This window comes from Carlito syrichta, unplaced genomic scaffold (genome assembly GCF_000164805.1).
Source record: "Carlito syrichta isolate Samal-C Ts95f unplaced genomic scaffold, Tarsius_syrichta-2.0.1 Scaffold308186, whole genome shotgun sequence".
Classification (NCBI taxonomy): domain Eukaryota; kingdom Metazoa; phylum Chordata; class Mammalia; order Primates; family Tarsiidae; genus Carlito; species Carlito syrichta.
Window position 1 is genome coordinate 145,033 of NW_007252282.1, and position 7,264 is coordinate 152,296.

Here is a 7,264-nt window from a genome sequence, read left to right on the forward strand (position 1 = left end):
GGTGGCCGGGAGCGGCCACTGCACTCCAGTCTGGGCGACAAAGTGAGACTCCAACTCAAAAACCAAACAAACAAGAAGGGTGAGAAGGGGGTGATGGGAGGGGAGTATAGAGGACAAAGGGGGTGAGGAGTGCATCATCACAAAGGCTCGGGAGAGTATGGGAGTAGTTTAGCGTGGATGGAGCATGGATCGTTTCAGGGAAGTTTAGTGACTGTTTCTTACTGTTGGCATGGAGCCTTGTAACCGCCCTCAAGTTCTTCTGGGACATGTTTAGGTGTGTCTCTATTTGTGTCCTGGTTGGTCCCTCTGGGTTGCAAAAAAGAAGCCCAGGTGAGTGCAAGTCAGTGATGGTGCTTCGTTATAGAGCTCTACGGGAAGATTGTTGGGAAATGATCTCAGCTGCTAGCAGACATGCCCCGGGACCCTAGGCTGCCAATCCAGGTGATCACCTGGGTTCCAGGGCCTCATCTTCTCTGTGAGTGCCAGGGATCAGTGGCTCCTGAGAGTAAGAGGGTCTGGTTGCACTGGTTTGCCACTGAATGGTGTGACTCACCCCAACAGGCAGGACTCTGGCCCAGCCACCATGGGAGGAGATGGTTTCTACTGGGCTCGTCATACACCAGCCATCCCACCGCAGATCCAGGCAGGATGGTTTTAATCATAAGGCACTACAACCTTATACAGAGAGAACTCTTGATCTTGACCTGGTTTCCCCTCTGAACTTTACGGATTTCTTCCTGGGAAAGACAGCTGGAGATAAGGAGAAATCTTTAGATCACAGTCCCATTTCCTCGCTTCACAGATGGGGAGAGTAAGACCCAGAAAAGGCAAAGACTTGCTCAAAATTGCACAGCAAGTTAGCTGCAAGGCTAGGCCTACAACGAGGCTCCTGACTCCGGTCAGATTTTTGGGTTGGTACATAAAGGTGCTTTGTACTATTGAGGTGTTCGTGAGCCCTCCTACTGTATACAAGGCAGTGGACCATGTCCTGAAAATGGACAGACCACATGATCCCTGTCCTCTAGGAAGGTTACAATCAGGGTATCAGAGCACAAATAGAAAATGATAGCTGTTTGATTTACAGTGGCTCCAGGGGAAGCCAATACAGTTAGGCAAATTATACCAGGTCCAAGGGGAAAATCTGGAAGGTTTTGCATGCCTGTCTGACCTTTAGTGACCTTCTGAGAAAGGTGATTTTTCCAGATTTTTTTTAGAGACGGGGTCTTCCTGTTGCCCAGGCTGGAGGGCAGTAGCTGTTCACAGACACAATCAGAATGCACTGTGGCCTCCAACTCCTGGGCTCAAGCAATCCTCCTGCCTCCTGAGCAGCTGGGACTACAGGCATGTATGTCTGCATCCAGCTAAGATTTTTAATATTTCAGTCTTGTTAGAACCAGACAGGCCACAGCAGGATTTCTGGACTCAGCCATAGGCCAGTAGAGAGCAGGGAGGAGCTTGAGGGAATGGAAGGGGATAAGATTGGGGACCTCATTGTATGTGACCTCTTCCCTAAGCCATCTGCTCTTGCAGTTCCCTACTTAGCAGCCCAGAATAGAGCTAGGGAGAAAAATGGGGTCTTTGAAACACAAATCACCAGTGCTTACAAGGCTGTTCTCTCCAAAGTGGATGAGACTTGTAAAGGATAAATGGAGTGCTCTTTCTGGCTGGCTCAGTACCTGCTGCTCCCATGCAAATGGCTCAGGGATGCTGTCAGAGGCTCCGGGAAGTAGCAATGGTCTGGCTTCCAGAAAGACAAGTTGAAAACCCAGCTACAAGGTAAGCTCCAGAGCCTGGACCCTGGCAAATTAGTCTTTTGGCCTGGTTGCCATGGAGACAGACAGGCAGCAGCTGCTGGGGAAGAGGAAACAGCAGCTTCACCGACATCTAGGATTCTGAGACTGCGTGGTGGGGGAGGGGGCTTGACACCACCCTTTCTCCCCCAGCTACTGAAGCCCCTGTCTGCCATGCCTTCTCCCAGACTCACAGGATCTGTTGAGTTGCCAGGGTCTCAAAGCAACATGGTGGCAGTGCTGGATCCTGAAACTCCGGGTTCCTACTTCCAGGCCAGTCCCCTCCCATGACACCACAGTTGCCTCCTGCTCAGCTTTTGGAGCAAACAGATCTTCCATTGCTGAGCTCCTGAGCCATGGGCGGGTTCCCAAGCTGCCTCCTTGGAGGGGATAAGTCATTAGAGGTGAATCCCAGCGTGTTGGCCACCAGGGGCCAATTTGGCCCAGTGCTCTGTTGCCATTTCTCTGGAAAACCTGGCAGTGTCTGCGTGGGTCTGTGACCAGCCATTGTCTAGTAAGGGAGCTTGAAGCCGAGCCCAGAGGGAACTCGGCAAATGATGAGGTTTATTGTTCCCTCATTTGATGCTACACTGATAACATTAATTTGTGGCTTCACCGGCCATGCTGCCTGGCTGGCCACCCTCCAATTCCTGACCTCCTGGCCTGGTGGAAACAGTTCTTGGCTCTCCCCCTCATAGGGGTTATCATTGGAAAGTGAAGGTGAGAGAGGAGGGGCCTGGGATCCAGGTTACCTGAGTCTACTTTCCCAGCAGAGTGGCCAGGAGGTTGTGTCTCAGCATCTCGGTTTCATCCTCTTTGGTAAAAGGAGAAACGAGGCTAGTATTATCTAGGGCTTTGAGTTTCTGGGCTTTGGATGTGAGCAGAGTTCTTATATAAGAGAACAGAGACCTAGTGTGGAGGAACGGGGAGGACTGGAGAAAGGCAGGGGCTACTACCAACCAGTCTGGGCTTTTGGAGTGGCTGTTTTCATTATAAGGTAGTTCATGTGTGGTCGTTATTTTTTAAAAAGTCAACGCCAAAGAATATAAAGGAAATTGAGAAATTGACCCATCACCTCAAGCCTTAATCCCTCTTCCCTAATGATTTTGTTGTGTATTTTTTTTTTTTTATTTTTGAGTTGGAGTCTCACTCTGTCACTCAGACTGGAGTGCAGTGGCCACTCCCGGCCTCTGCAGCCTCGACCCACTGGCCTCCAGCGATCCTTCCACCTCAGCCTTCCGAGCAGCTGGAATTATAGGCGCGCGCTACCACACCCGGCTGAGTTTTTGATTTATTGTAGAGATGAGGTCTCGCCAAGTTGCCCAGGCGGGTCTCGAACCCACGGACTCAGGCAATCCACTCGTATTTCATTGTATGACATTACATTAATAAATCTTTTGGACAAATAGTTTCCAATTTTTCACTATTACAAAACCATACTGTCATGAAAATCCTCTTAAGACAAATATTTGCACACATATGTACTCATAAATATTTCCTTATGCTAAATTCCTGGGGTGGGAGGATTACTGACACTAAGGATAGGAAAGATTTTCAGGACTTTGATCCATAATGCTAAACAGAACAGTAAAATATTTTTACTAATTACACTAGTAATTATATTAGTATCTGCACTGTATGAAAATGTCTATCTTCTCTGGGAAGCTGAGGAGAGAGGATTGCTTGAGCCCAGGAGTTCAAGACTAGCCTGGGTAACAGCGAGACCTCGTCTCTACAAAAAAAAATTAGCTTAGCACAGAAGTGAGGGCCTGTAGTCCCAGCTACTTGGGAGGCTGAGGTAGGAGTGCCAGAGCCTAGGAGGTTGAGGCTGCAATGAGCTATGATAATGCCACTGCCCTCCAGCCTGGATGACAAAGTAAGACTCTGACTCAAAAAAAAAAAAAAGTATGTCTTACCAAATTCTCAAAACCAGATTTAGTTTTACCTAAACTTTGCTAAGTTTCACAAACTAAAAATGGTCTCATTCCATTAATTTATATATTGCGGAGACTAAATGAAGGTACATTTTTTAAACTACTGCCAGTCATCTGTCCATTTTATAGCAGGAAGAGGGTCTGTTTTTTCTTAACTGACTTGAAAGAGCTCTTCGTAGTGTTTACATATAAACTCTTTATCTTATACACTGAAAATGTATTTTAATTCATTTAAATACACTCTTTTCTTAGGTTTTTAATCCCTTAATTTTTAATTGATATGTAATAATTATACATATTTAAGGGGTACATGTGATATTGAATACAAGCATAGAATGTGTATTGATCAGAGTATTTAGGATATACATAATCTCAAGCACTTATATTTTTTGGTACTGAGAACATTTAAAATCATGTCTTCTGGCTGGGCTTGGTGGTTCAGCCTGTAATCCCAGCACTTTGGGAGGCAGAGGCAAGTGGATTGCCTGAGCCAGCGGGTTTGAGACCTGTCAAGGCAACTTGGCGAGACCTCGTCTCTACAATAAATCAGCGGGTGACGTAGCGCGTATCTGTAATTCCAGCTACTTGGAAGGCTGAGACGGAAGGATCGCCAGAGCCCGGCAGGTCGAGGCTGTGATGGCCGGGAGCGTGCCATTGCACTCCAGTCTGGGCGACAGAGTGACACTCCAACTCAAAAAATAAAATTAAATAAATAAACAAATAAATAATCTCTTCTAGCTATTGTGAAATATACAATAAATTACTGCTAACCCTAGTCACCCAACATTGCTACTGAACACTAAAACTTATTCCTTCCATTTAACTGTACATTTGTATCCATTTACCAGTCTCTCTTCATTCACCCTGCACCCACACACACCCCCTTCCCAGCCTCTGGTAACTATCATTGTACTCTCTACCTCCATCAGAGCAACTTTTTTTTTTTTTTTTTTTTTTTTTTTTGAGTTGGAGTCTCACTCCATCCCTCAGGCTGGAGCGGTGGCGTGCTCACAGTGACCCCAGCGTCGACCTTCTGTGGTCCGGCAATCCTTCTGCTTCAGCCTTCCAAGTAGTCGGAACTATAGACATGTGCAACCATGTCCGGCTATTTTTTTGATTTATCGGAGAGATGAGGTCTCGCCAAGCTGCCCAGGCTGGTCTTGAACCTATGGGCTTAGGCAATCCACTCACCTCAGCCTCCCAAAGTGCAGGGATTACAGGTTGAGCCACCACACCCAGCCATAATAGACATTTTAACAAGGGTAAGATGACATCTCATTGTGGCTTTGATTTGCATTTCCCTCGTTACAAGTGATGTTGATAATTTTTCATATACTTCTTGGCCATTCATTACTCTTTTTTTGAGAAATGTCTATTCAGATCCTATGCCCACTTTTTAGTGGGATGATGATGATGATTTTTTGCTGCTAAGTCGGACTCCCTCATATATGCTGAATATTTGTCCCTTGTCGGATGAATAGTTTGCAAATATTTTCTCCCATTCTGCAGATTATCACTTCATTCTGTTGGTTGTCTCTTTTTTAATGAGAAGTTTTTAACGAACATAGTATCTTTAGTTTATTTTTGTTTTTGTTGCCTGGGCTTTTGAAGTCTTAGCCATAAAATCTTTACCTAGACCAATGTCTTGAGAAACATTTCCCCTACATTTTCTTTTAGTAATTTTGTAGTTTCAGGTTTTATCTTTAAGGCTTTGATTTATTTTTGAGCTATTTTTTGTATATGGTGAGAGTTAAGGGTCTACTTTCATTCTTCTGCATAAGGATATCCAGTTTACCCAGCATTATTTATTGAAAAGGATGTCCTTTTCCCAATGTACGTTCTTGGCACCTATGTCAAAAATCAGTTATGGCCAGGCATGGTGACTTATGCCTGTAATCCCAGCTCTCTGGGAAGCTAAGGCAGGAAGAATGCTTGAGCCCAGCGTAGGCAACACAGAAAAACCGAATCTTTACAAACAAATCAAAATATAACCCAGGTGTGGTGGTCTGTGCCTATAGTCCCAGTTACTCAAGAGCTGAGGCAGAAGGACTGTCCGAGTCCAGGAGGTCAAGGCTGTGGTGAGCTGTGATCGTGCCACTACACTCCAGTCTGGGTGACAGAGTGAGCCCCTGACTCAAACAAAAACAAAAACAGTTGGCTGCAAATATGTTGCTTTATTTCTGGGTTGTCTATTCTGTTCCATGAGTCTATATATCTGTTTTTATAACAATACCATGTTATTTTAGTTACTATAGCTTTGTGTAATATATTTTGAAGTCATGTAGTATGAAGCTTCCAGCTTTGTTCTTTGGCTATTTGGGGTCTCTTGTGGTTCCATTCAAATTAGGATTTTTTCTATTTTGGTGAAGAATACAACTGGTATTTTGATAGAGATTGAACTGAATTATAGAATGATTAGGTAGTAAAATCAACTTAACAATGTTGGTTCTTCCAATCCATGAGCATAAGATGCCTTTTCATTTGTGTTCTCTTTAATTTCTTTTATCACTGTTTTATAGTTTGCATTGTAGAGGTCTTTTATCTACTTAAATTTATTCCTAGGTGTTTTTTTTTAATAGCTATCTAGAAGTAGAATTGCTTTCTTGATTTCTTCTAGTTTGTTATTAGTAACAGTACTGATTTTTATGTCGATTTTGTATCCTGCAAATTTACTGAATCCATTTATCATTTTATAATTTTTTTGTGAAGACTTTAAGTTTGTCTCTATATAAGATCAGGTCCTCAACATAAAAGAAAAAACTTACTTCCTCTTTTCCAATGTGGATACCTTTTCTTTCTTACTCTTGCCTGATTGCTCAGGCTAGGACTTACAATATTATGTTGAATAGGATTGGTGAAAGTGGGTATCCTTGTCTTGTCCAATTCTTTAGAGGAAAGACTTTCAACTTTTCCCCACTCAGTACAATTTAGTTGTGGGTTTGTCTTATGTCTTTTATTATGTTGAAGTATTTCCCTTCCATTCCAAATTTATTGAGAAAACTTTTATCATGAAGAAATGTTAAATTTTACCAAATGCCTTTTCTTGGCCTATTAAGATGATCATATGGTTTTTGTCTTTCATTCTGTTAATGTGATGCATCATCATTTATTAATTTGCATATGTTGGACCACTCTTATACTGCTGAGATAAATCCCACTTTATCATGGCATATCACCTTTGTTTTTTTTGAGTTGGAGTCTCACTCTGTCACCCAGGCTGGAGTGCAGTGGCACAATCACAGCTACCACAGCCTCAACTGCTGGGCTCAGGCAATTTTCCACCTCAGTCTCCCAAGTAGCTGGAAATACAGGTGCATGCCACTACATCTGGCTGATTTTTTTTATTTATTGTAGAGGCGAGGTCTCGCCAAGCTGCCCAGGCTAGTCTCAAACTCCTGAGCTCAGGCAATCCTCTTGCCTCTGCTTCCCAAAGAGCTGGGGTTACAGGCGTGAGCCACTGTGCCTGGAGGCATATTACCTTGCTGATGTGTTACTGGGTTTTGTATTTTGTTGAGATTTTTTTTTTTTTTTTTTGAGTTG